Source organism: Idiotropiscis lumnitzeri, unplaced genomic scaffold (genome assembly GCF_059441095.1).
Source record: "Idiotropiscis lumnitzeri isolate Australia: NSW breed Sydney's pygmy pipehorse unplaced genomic scaffold, RoL_Ilum_1.0 HiC_scaffold_62, whole genome shotgun sequence".
NCBI classification, from domain to species: Eukaryota; Metazoa; Chordata; class Actinopteri; order Syngnathiformes; family Syngnathidae; genus Idiotropiscis; species Idiotropiscis lumnitzeri.
Window position 1 is genome coordinate 857,364 of NW_028283600.1, and position 12,029 is coordinate 869,392.

The following is a 12,029-nucleotide window of genomic DNA, read 5'->3' on the forward strand; positions in this document are numbered from 1 at the left end:
GTGGATTTATTCCCAATACAGATTTTCTACATGGCACCTGGATCTCGGGTCCCTCTCAATACAACTCTACACCTCTCTTGCCACCAGCGAATGTGTTCTACCCCCGAGTTGCCCAGTACTGATTCATACTATACAACATGCAAAAATGGCACAGACAAAGGCATCCTGGCATGATTCTATTGGCTATGTTTATTGCAGTTAACTTTAGCTCGCTCTCATTGGTCTTTCTCCTCCCGCCGAATCCCGTGGCTCCTCCTGCGTGCGATCCCCCGATGGCCGCTCCTTCCCGGAGTCATCTTGTCTCGCTCAGCACCTTCTGCTTCTAAAACATTCCATTCTTGCACAACCCCCGCAACCAGTTTCGCTTCACCAGTCACACTCTCAGCATTTTACAATATCACATTTTCATACATTGGATGCACCAACATCTAATGAACTATGTTAAGCTCAAACTCTTATATTCCTTTAATAGTCAAATGTATGAAATCCTTTAAGTGTAACTGAAGTTTAGACCATGCTAATGACCAAACCCTCAGGATTGGAATGCAGGAAGATTGGATCACAGCTGCACCACAGGAGGTGTGAACGAGACCCCTCTGAAACAATGGACTTCCATGCCGGGATCACAAAAGTGGCTCCTAGCAGTCTACTCTTTGTTCAGTTTTTAAATTGACTGCCATTTACATTATCCTTTAAACTTTAGAAAGGCAAACTGGCAGGGTTTCGCAGAGCAAGTTGATAAGACATGCAAGCGAATCCCAGCAAAACAGGAGAATATAATTAGGTTCAATAAACTCATTCAGAGCAGTGCAAAAAAGCACATACCCCGGGGAGTCCGTAAAAGATATATACCATGCTGGACACCAGAATGTGAGGAAATATTAAAATCCTATGAGGAAACCCAGAATCCAGATACTGGAGAGAAATTGCTGGAGAGACTGCAGGAGGAGAGACAGAGAAGATGGATGGAAACGGTAGAGAGCATGGATTTCACAAGATCCAGTAGACATGCATGGAAACTGATTAAAAAACTGGACGGGGGTGGAAAAAAGAGCAAACAGTCTAACGTAGTGAGCCCTGATAGTGTTGCAATTAATATAAGAGGAAGAGGAGCTCACACCGCTGACTACAAGTTCGAAACCACCATAAAGAAAAAGTACCAGCAGCTAATCAGAGACATGCCAGAAGAAGACGGGTTCTCCCACCCAGTGAGCGAAGAGGAGGTGAAAGCAGCACTCAGAGCAACGAAGTCAGGCAAGGCAGCAGGAGTTGATGGGATCTACCCAGATATGTTGAAACACCTGGGTCCAGCTGCGATTAAATGGATGGCATCTGCTATCACTGATGCAATAAACATGGGTAGATACTGCCATCTCTGGAAAAGAGCTAGGGTCATAGCCATCTTAAAACCGGGGAAATCACCAGAAGACCCAAATAACTACAGACCAATATCCCTGCTATGCAGTATGTATAAGATAATGGAGAGGATAATCCTAACCAGAATAACACCAACCCTGGAGCTGAATATTCCTTGCCAGCAGGCAGGATTTAGAAAGCACAGAAGCACCACAGAACAGGTACTGGCTCTAACAACATTCATAGAGGCAGGATACCAAAGAAAACTAAAAAGTGGTGCCTCTATTTTAAAGGAGTGGAAGAGTTTAAACCTGGCTAGTTTTATTCGATGTCCTGCATCTTGTGTCACTGTTATTCTGTGGAATGCTGTGTGGGTGGCTGGTGAAGCTGGAAAAAGAAAGTGAAAGAATGTGAGGTTTGGGAGGTTTTAGGTCGGTGCCTGGCGCAGACAGATACCTCGAGGGGGAAGGGATGCACAAGAAACTGGACCCTCCAGCCACAAGCAGGAGGGGCCACCACTTGAAGAAAGACCAAGAGAAGCAAGCTAAAGTTAACTGCAGCATACACATAGCCAATAGAATCATGCCAGGATGCCTTTGTCTCTGTGTCATTTGCATATTGTGTCTATAAATTAATGCTGAACAGCGAAGACAAAGAGAGCTGTATTGAGAGGGACCCAAACTCAAGTTGTAGATTTGTGTGTTAGGAATAAATCCACTCGTGTGTGAAAATGCCGGCTTCCTGATACCTTTCTATTGCAGAACGAGCGCGCATATTGTTGGATGAGTGAGAGTTGGGTAAAGTCACAAATTGGAGTCAGATTATTAATTTGAGTTTACATTGGTTTAAAATTAAATTCTAACATTGATTTAAAGATAAATTCCAACAATTTATGGTGACGCCGACGCGATGCATGAGAGGTAAAAGAAGTTTGGAACTTCGAGAAAGACCACATGAGACTGGGTCTCGCATGTCCACACCAGGTGACGACCTGATAGGAGCCGCACATCCGACCGTCTTTCCTCTTTGGGCCCACAGTGACATAAGGTAAGCAGATCCTTTTCAAATTCTGCACATTGGCAACGCTAAATTATAAGAGGAAGGAGGAGCGGAACGGCATAATAAAAAGAAAAAATAAATTAAAAAAAAAAAAAAAAAAAAGTGTAACAGTGTGGACGTTAGGAGGATATAAAATCTGGGATTTACCTACTAGAATAGTTTGGAACTATTCGTGGTTAAGATACGGTATAAAATCTGGGATTTACGTATCAGGACACGGTTTAAAATCTGGGATTTACGTGTCTGTGTGGAAGCGGTGTGAATGTGAAGCCTAAATTTGTTCTGCGTATGAAGTGCTTGGGACACGCACGAGTGGATTTGGAGATGGAAAATGGGAGGAAATGTGAGGGTTTTCTTGTGTCTGGCGCTTCAGACGAGCGGGCGGAAGTCTGGTCGGAGATTAATGGTCATTATGCTCAGCTGGAATCACAGTTGATTAGTGGAATGGAAAGTAAGAAAATTAAGAAGGTGAAAGAACGGAGTCAGAAGTTGTTTCTGAAATTAAAAAAGGATGATTTGTTTTGCGGTGGTCCCGGAACGTGGGACATGTCGAAGTTAGCGAGGCAGTTACAGAAAAAGGAAACCAGAATGTTGGCAAATATTCGAGATATGAAGGAGGATCAGAGCCAAGCTGGATGGCGACAGCGTATTAAACTTGAGAAGGAAGTGAAGGAATTGGACAAAGATAGACGAGGCATTCACCAATTGGCAATTATTGCCACTGCGCTGGGGGCAATAAAAGAGGAAGAGAGTGTGAATGAAGTGAAAAAGAAGGATGAAGTGATTGGAAAAGTGGAAGAAAAGACGGAAGGTCGGAGAGGCATTTATCCACAGTTGCCTGACTCGCGACAGTATGTGTATGAGCCGCCGCCGTATCCGATGGCGCAAATAATGGCCCCCGTAGTCACTTTGGGCGGCAGGATGGTTTTGGATGTAGAAGATCACGATTCACGGATGACGCCAGCGACCATACAGTTGATTGAACAGGCTGTGAATAATGAAAGGAAGAGAGTGCGCGGAGAGCAGCTGGGGAATGTGGAGTCGCCCGTGCTGACGTCAGGGGCAGCGCTCGCAGGAGGTGGGGGCACCCCGAGTGCCGGGAGTGAGAGAAATTCGAAACCACTGATGAAGGAGGCGTCGCGAAAGTTGTTGGAAGGACACAGGGTGCAAAGTGAGGAAAGAGAGATGTTAGAGGGAGTGATGACGGGGACACGGAAACATGGGCAGGCAATGCCCAGTGACGCAGATCCCCGCGAGGAGGAAGTGGAAAGTGATGAGGAAGCCGAGGTAGTGTTACGTGAACAGCGGCAGATGCTCAGAGCGTTGAGTGAAGGAGAGAGGCTGGGCGATAAAGAGGAGAGCATGTCCAGGGCTGAGCGAGGCTATAATACACGCAGTAAAGATAAGATGATGGCACAGCAGGAGCAGCCTCAAACAATGGCACCCCTAGTGGTGACTCACGCTGGCCGTCACTATGAGCCTCTGGTGCTTCGGGATGTGGCTGCATTGGTGGAAAAATTGCCTCCGCTGCATAAAGGGGCACGAGCCTGGATTACTAAATTCTTAGCCGCCATGTCAGGACAGGGAGTAGCATTGGGAGATTTTAGACAAGCCATTTTGGGATCGTGTTCCCTGATTCAATTACAGAATATTGAGGGGGCAGCTGGCACCCGCCAGCTGGGGAGAGAAACCCCCTTGGCTGAGACTTCTGAGGCGTTGTTTCGGGAGCTGAGGGCGGCCTTTCCCTCCCCAGTGGATGTGGCGCCAACAATTTTTAATTACGGAAAAGATGTGACTCCCGAGCAACATTATGCTCAGGCATTGGAGCTGTGGATTGAGACCACAGGTAAACACCCAGGCAACTATCCTGAAGCTGAAATGATGTTCAGGACGGCGATGCTGAACGGCCTCCCAAATGAGGTGCAGGCGATTTTGAGAATTGATCCGGACATTTTGGTTTGTCCGGAACCGAGATTTAAGAGGCATTTGATACACCATTGCCGCATCTACATGGAAAAAGCAAATAAAGATCAAAAGGAATCTGACGCTCTGGCGACTAGTTTGGTTAAACTACAGTTGGCAAAGTTGCATGGTGAGGCAAAACAAGAAAAGGTGAAACAAAAACAGATGTATCAAACTCCAGTGGGGGCTGAACGGCGCCAAGGTCAAGGGTTCCGTGGTAGATACAGAGGGCGTGGTCGTGGCGCCCCCCCAGGCCGGGGGCGGAATGGGTTCGCTCCAGGGACTTGCTTCAACTGCGGGTCCCTTGACCACTGGGCACGTGATTGTCATGGCAACCCACCACCAGGGGTGGAGCAGCAGAACCAGCAAGCAGGGCCACCACACCAAGGGGTACCGCAGCAGCCCCGCCCGTGGCCACAGCCGAATCCAAGGGGTCAGTATTTCCAAGCTGACCAGTGGTACGGCCCAGACGAATAGGGGGGCCTGGGAAGCTCGGGAAGCACTGGCCAGGCAGAGCCAATGCTTCAGTTGACAGTGGCGGACACTCCAGTCCAGATGTTGGTGGACACTGGAGCAACACATTCATCAATCAACATGCCACTGCCAAGTACAGCGTTGTCGAGGCGAGTTACAACGTTAGTCGGCTTCTCGGGACGTCCTCAGACTCTGCCCTTTACTCGGCCACTGAAAACGGAAATTACAAACACTGGACAGAGACTATATCATTCATATGTTCATGCAATGGACACACCCATCAATTTAATGGGCAGAGACATGTTGTCAGCATTGAGAGCCCAGATATTGTGCGGCGAGAAGGGACTTACAGTGACATTTCCTGACGGACAGGTACTGGAATGCTTCCAGCCTGTGACACCTAGGGGTCAGTGGTTGATGGCACCACTCCCCACAGTACCTGAAACGGCACGGATCTACTGGGCTAGATTGAATCCTGAGACTCCACTTGGGGGAGGTGTCTACTCCACATACCTCTTGTGGAAACCGTGGATCCAGACATTGGCACCGTACCACCCCCCACTGGATCCATTGCACTGCACTCTATATTATGATAGAGAATCAGATGACATATATAGAGATGCGTTCGAAGAAATTGAGGGGGATGGTTGGATATTGCGCGCACCATGCATCTTTGTGGGCCCCGAGGGGGTGGCAGCATATGTGCAGTTGTCGCCGGAGCAAGAGCAATGGTATCGAATGAGTGAGGAAGGTTTGCCTCACGTGTCACTAGCTGTGTCGCCAGGCCATGATCCCCGCCAATTGGGGCCCATGGTGAAACGATTAACACAACAACATGACTGGATGATGACTGAAATTCTAGATGTGTGGCACTCAGCTGCAACCAAAAGTTACAGGATAATGGCAAAAATGGTAGATAAGTCAGACCTTGAATTGGTATTCTTGGACCGCCATCATGGGCGGGAACAGACGGACCATGAGTCCGCACAGGCAATGTTGGATCAAATGCCACAGACCGTGTGGTCACAGGGTCCATTTGATGTTGGTTTTTGTCGGACGGTTCAGCCAATCCAATTGGAAGTTGACTGCTCCATTCCGGTTCGCCGTCCTCAATATCGATGGCCGAAGGAAGCAGACAAAGGAATGGAGGACACAGTGGCAGGATTGTGGGATGCGGGGGTGTTGGAAACGTCGGCGTCCTCTTGGAACACACCTCTGAGGCCGGTCCAGAAGGCTGATGGGGTGACATGGAGGATGGCCCACGATTTGCGGCCAGTGAATGACATCACTATAACTCCAGTTTTGCCAGTTCCTGACCCCCATCGCATCCTGTCCTCCCTGGACCCGCAGAAACAGTGGTATACGGTAATTGATTTGGCGAATGCATATTTCTGTTTACCGCTGGCTGAATCAATACGACACGTGTTTGCATTTTCTTACAAAGGGGTGAAATTGCAGTACAAAAGACTCCCTCAGGGCTTTAAGAATTCGCCAGGAATTTTTAATCAGGTCTTGAAGGACTTGTTATTTTCATGTGCGCTACCCCAAGGCTCAGTGCTCCTGCAGTATGTGGACGATCTCCTCATTGCGGCCGAAACATCCGACCAGTGTGTGGAAGCCACACGAGCAGTGCTGTTGAAGCTTGCTGACCTGGGCTTCAAAGTGTCAAGGAAAAAGTTACAGTGCTGTCGTAAGTCTGTGATTTTTCTGGGGCGTGTCATCACCCCAGCCGGCTTGGCTATGTCCCCAAATCACCGCAGCTCCATCCTGCAACACCCACGTCCACACACAGTGCAGGACATGTTGTCTTTCTTGGGATTGTGTGGCTACAGCCGAGCATACATCCCATGTTATGTGGATAAAACAGCAGGCTTGCGGGCCCTGGTCAAACAACAAGGGGTCCGAAATTTGAAGGCCACATTGCAGTGGACCCCTGAGGATGATGCATTGTTTGTGCAATTAATTCAGGAATTAGCATCAGCAGCAGCTTTGGCCACTCCAGATTACACTAAGGTGTTTTATTTAGACGTTGCGAGCAGTGAGAAAACAGTGAATGCGGCATTGTACCAAAGACATGGAACAGACAGGGCAGTTTTATTGTATTGTAGTGTGCCATCAGACGGAATTGAACAGAAACAAGCAGACTGTGTTAGGTACGCAGCAGGCCTGGCAAAGGTCCTACAGAAAACAGCTCATGTGGTCATGGGGTATCCCGTCCAGGTGTTGACAGATCATGGGGTGTCAGCTTTTGTAGCATCGGTGGCATTTACATTGACACCCCTGCGACAAACACGGATGATGAAAACATTGATGGCACCAAACGTTACTTATGTGCATGATGGTGTGAACATGGCTAATCACCTCCTGGAAGGGGCACATGAGTGCGCTCTGAAAGTACAGAAAGATCAGAAGGTCCGTGAGGACTTGTATGCGGAACCATTGGAAGGTGGACGGGTTATGTTCACCGATGGGTGTTGTTGGCGTGCCAAGGATGGGACACTCCACGCGGCCGCGGCAGTGGTGGAGTGGAAAGGTTCTTTCTTCCTCCCAGTGACAGCTCAGAAGTTGACAATAAAACCCTCCGCCCAGGCGGCAGAGGTGTTGGCGCTGGTGTTGGCCTTGGAACAGTGTCCAGGACAGCAATTAACTGTATATACTGATTCGGCATATGCAGCGTCAGCTGCCCTGATTGACCTAAAGGGGTGGTTGCACAATGGCTGGCTAACAGCGAAAGGCAAAGAAATTGCTCATAGAACTTTGATGGAGCGATTGTATGAAGCAATTAAGGGTCCACACGAATTGGCGATTGTAAAGGTCCCGGGACACTCAAAGGCCAACACCATGGTGGCGAAAGGTAATGAGAGGGCGGATGCTCTCGCGAAAGAGGTGGCTGGATACACCCCTCAGGGCGGGATGATGTTAACAACCCCAGCTGTGGTCTGGGATGGGGAACCCCCGGATCTTCCAGTGGCACCCGAAGTGGCACTGGAGGATATTATGGATGCACAAGGTAAGTCGTCGCCGGAACAAAAATAAATGTGGATCGCATCTAAGGTGGTCAGGCGGGTGGGTCCCAGGGGCCAGCCGGTCCTCCCTGAAGGGCAACTCATGACCTCAGTGTTGGCTGAGGCCCATACAGTGGCACATGTGGGGCCTCAGGCAATGCTTCCAAAACTTCGTCAGTGGTGGCATCCAAGGTTACAGGAGGTGGTCTGGCAGTTTGTGGCGGCTTGTGAACTATGTCAAACATTTAATGCACGACCGACATTAAAACCCAAGCCAGGGGCGTTCTCCCCTGTGGCCTGGCCTGGAGCAGAAATTGTAATTGATTTCACGGACATGATTGACAGGGTGAACGGGAAGCGGTTCCTTCTGGTCATTGTGGATTCTTATTCACGCTGGCCGGAGGCGTATCCGTGTGCAAAGGAAGATACCACGTCAGTCCTTAAAGCTTTGGTAAATCATTATATTCCGACACATGGTTTCCCTGCTTTAATCAGATCTGATAATGGGACACATTTTAACAACAAAGCGCTGGCTAAAGTGGAGGCGCTGTTGGGGCTGAAGCATCGCTTTGGGTGTGTCTACCACCCCCAGAGCCAAGGCAAAGTTGAAAGGTTTAACAGGAATTTGAAAGAAAAATTGGCTAAGATCATGGCTCAAACAAAAATGACGTGGTTGCAAGCTTTGCCCCTAGCCCTGTTGGTCGTCCGCCAAACTGTTCACAAAATAACAGGTTTTGCGCCATTCGAACTATTAACTGGTCGCTTAATGCCAGGGCCTGCCTCCAGATACGAATCCTGGAAATTCGGTTATGCGGATGACTGGGCATTGGTAACCCAAGACAGGGATTTTGGTACAATCAAGAGAACATTATCGCTGGACATAGCGTTGCTCTCAAATTACTTTAAAAGATGGTATGTCGCGGTTCTAGGAACCGTGTGGGAAGGAAGGAGGACCCAAAAGCGACAGGTGAGTGGGAAACAGGGTTTATTGAAGGCTGGAGTGGGGATGCAAGCTGGAGGGAGTCCACCACAAGGCAGGCGTCGTCAAGGACAGCGTCGAATGAAGCCGACGGGCAAGTGCCGGGTGGCGCGGACGAGGGTGCGGTCGAGCGGGGCGCGTCGGGAGGCGAAGTCGGGCTGGCGTGGTAGCGCGAAGCACGGCGGAGCGGGGAGCGCTGGCGGGATGATTGCCGGGCAGGATCTCGGAGGCGCTGGCGTGCGGAGCGGGACCAGACGGGTTCAGGTCGGCTAGAGGGGGGAGACGGAAGAGCAGGGGTCAAGCAAGCACGAGAGCACGCCGAGTCAGGCGATCGGGAAACAGGACGAGACATGAGCCAGTACCACGTGAGGTGACAAGATAATCCGGCGTCGGACTCCTGGCGTGGCTGGTTCTTAAGCCGGCGCTGATTGCCGGCAACAAGCTGCAGGTGCGCCGGAGCCGACGCCCACTTTCTCCGGAGGAGGGCCTGGCTGGGTGGATCGTGAATCTGTAAACAAACAGAACTGCCACGCCCTCCTCCCCGACCCGAACCGTCACAGTACCCCCCCCCTAACGGACGCCTCCTGGCGTCCTACCCGGCTTGTCCGGGTGAAGTGCGTAAAACTCCCTGATGGGGGCGTCGGTCAAAAACAGTTTTCGGGAGATCCAGGAGCGCTCCTCCGGACCGTAGCCCTCCCAGTCCACCAGGTACTGGTAGCCCCGGCCCCGTCGCCGAACGTCCAGGACTTTTGCCACCGTGTAAGCCGGGTGGTCGTCTATTATCATGGGGGGTGGGGGGGGTGCAGCCGGAGGGCTCAGAGGGCTGGAGGATACCGGTTTGAGGAGGGAGACATGGAATGTAGGGTGAATCTTCAGGGAGTCGGGAAGCTTGAGTCGAACAGAGCATGGGTTGATGATTCTTTCGACGGGAAAGGGACCGATAAAGCGAGGGGCCAGCTTACGAGACTCGACTTGTAGGGGAAGGTCGCGTGAGGAGAGCCACACCATTTGGCCAGGCACGTAGTCCGGGGCTGGGGACCGACGGCGATCAGCCAGTCGCTTGGTCCTCTGGGCTGTTCGGAGGAGGGCGGCCCTCGCTTCGGCCCACACCCCCCGGATCCGGCGGAGGTGCTCCTCCACGGAAGGAATGGCCACGGTATGCTCCTGGTCTTTGAAGAGAGGTGGTTGGTAACCAAAACAAACCATGAAGGGAGACATACCTGTGGCCGTGGTGGAGAGGGAGTTATGGGCGTACTCGACCCAGGGTAGTGCGTCGCTCCAGGAGTCCGGGTTGCGGGCCACCACGCATCGGAGGGCGGCTTCCAGGTCCTGGTTGGCCCGCTCCGTCTGGCCGTTGGATTGGGGGTGGTAGCCCGAGGAGAGACTGGCGGTGGCCCCGACTGCCTTGCAGAATTCCTGCCAAACTTGTGAAGCGAACTGGGGGCCCCGGTCGGACACGATGTCCTCCGGGATGCCGTGGGGTCGGAAAACGTGTTGGGTGATGAGTTTGGCGGTCTCAAGCGCGGTGGGCAGCTTGGGCAGGGGGACGTAGTGGACGCTTTTGGAAAACCTGTCGACCAGGGTGAGGATGACTGTGTGTCCGTTGGACGGAGGGAGGCCGGTAACAAAGTCTAGGGCGATGTGCGACCATGGACGGCTTGGAATCGGCAGGGGCTGGAGGAGGCCGGCGGGGACCGCGTGGGAGGCTTTTCCGCGGGCGCAGACGGAGCAGGCTCGCACGAATTCCCGGGTATCCTTTGCCATCCGGGGCCACCAGAAACGCTGCTGGAGGAAGCGGAGAGTGCGTGCCACCCCCGGGTGGCAGGTGAGTGTGGATGAGTGCCCCCATTGCAGTACCTGTGACCGCACGGTGTCGGGAACGAACAAGCGGTCGGAAGGGACTGGGCGCGGGTCCGGTTGCTGCTCCTCAGCGTTGCGGACGACCTGCTCGATGTCCCAGGTGGCCGCCCCCAGTAGACAGGCCGAGGGAAGAATGGGCTCCGGAGCGTCAGGGCTGGCAGGGGGCGAGAACTGACGTGAGAGGGCGTCCGCCTTCCCATTGTTCGAGCCGGGGCGGAAGGAGAGGGTAAAATTAAAACGGCTCAAGAACAAGTTCCAGCGTGCCTGGCGGGGGTTGAGTCTCTTGGCGGACTGCAGGTATGCCAGGTTTTTGTGGTCGGTCCAGACCAAAAAAGGGGTCGAGGTGCCCTCGAGCCAGTGCCGCCACTCCTGGAGAGCCCATACCACCGCGAGGAGTTCTCGATTGCCCACGTCGTAGTTTCGCTCGGCGGGGGATAGGCGCCTGGAAAAGAAGGCACACGGATGGACTACCTGGGTACCGGGATCCCGCTGGGAGAGGACGGCCCCCGCCCCGGTGTCGGAGGCGTCCACCTCCACGATGAACTGGAGAGCGGGGTCTGGGTGCCGGAGTACGGGGGCGCTGGTGAAGGCCTTCTTCAGGTGGGTGAAGGCCTGGGCGGCCGCCGGGGTCCACTGGAATGTGGTGGCTGTGGACGTAAGCGCGGTGAGTGGACTGGCGACCTTACTGTAGTCCCGGATGAAACGGCGGTAGAAATTTGCGAATCCGAGAAAACGTTGCAGCTCCTTCCGGGTGGTGGGCTGGGGCCACTCCGCCACGGCCTGGATCTTGGCCGGGTCGGGGCGAAGTTGCCCCCTGGCGATGATATAGCCAAGGAAGGGCACCGAAGGGACGTGGAACTCGCATTTCTCGGGCTTCACGTAGAGGCGGTTCTCCAGGAGGCGCTGGAGGACCAGTCGGACATGCCGGCGGTGATCTGCGAGAGAGCGGGAGAATATGAGGATGTCGTCGAGATATATGAATACGAACCGGTTGAGCATGTCGCGGAAAACGTCTGTCATGAGGGTCTGGAAGACGGCGGGGGCGTTGGTAAGTCCGAAAGGCATCACCAGATACTCGAAGTGCCCCAATGGTGTGTTGAATGCCGTCTTCCACTCGTCCCCCTCCCTGATGCGGACCAGGTGGTACGCATTTCGTAAGTCCAACTTTGAGAAAATCTGGGCCTCACATAGAGGTTCGAACGACGGGTCGATGAGGGGGAGCGAAGACTTGTTTTTGACCGTTATTTGGTTTAATGGTTTGAAGTCAATGCAGGGGCGGAGCGAGGCGTCCTTCTTTTTTACGAAAAAGAAGCCCGCGCCCAGAGGAGAAGACG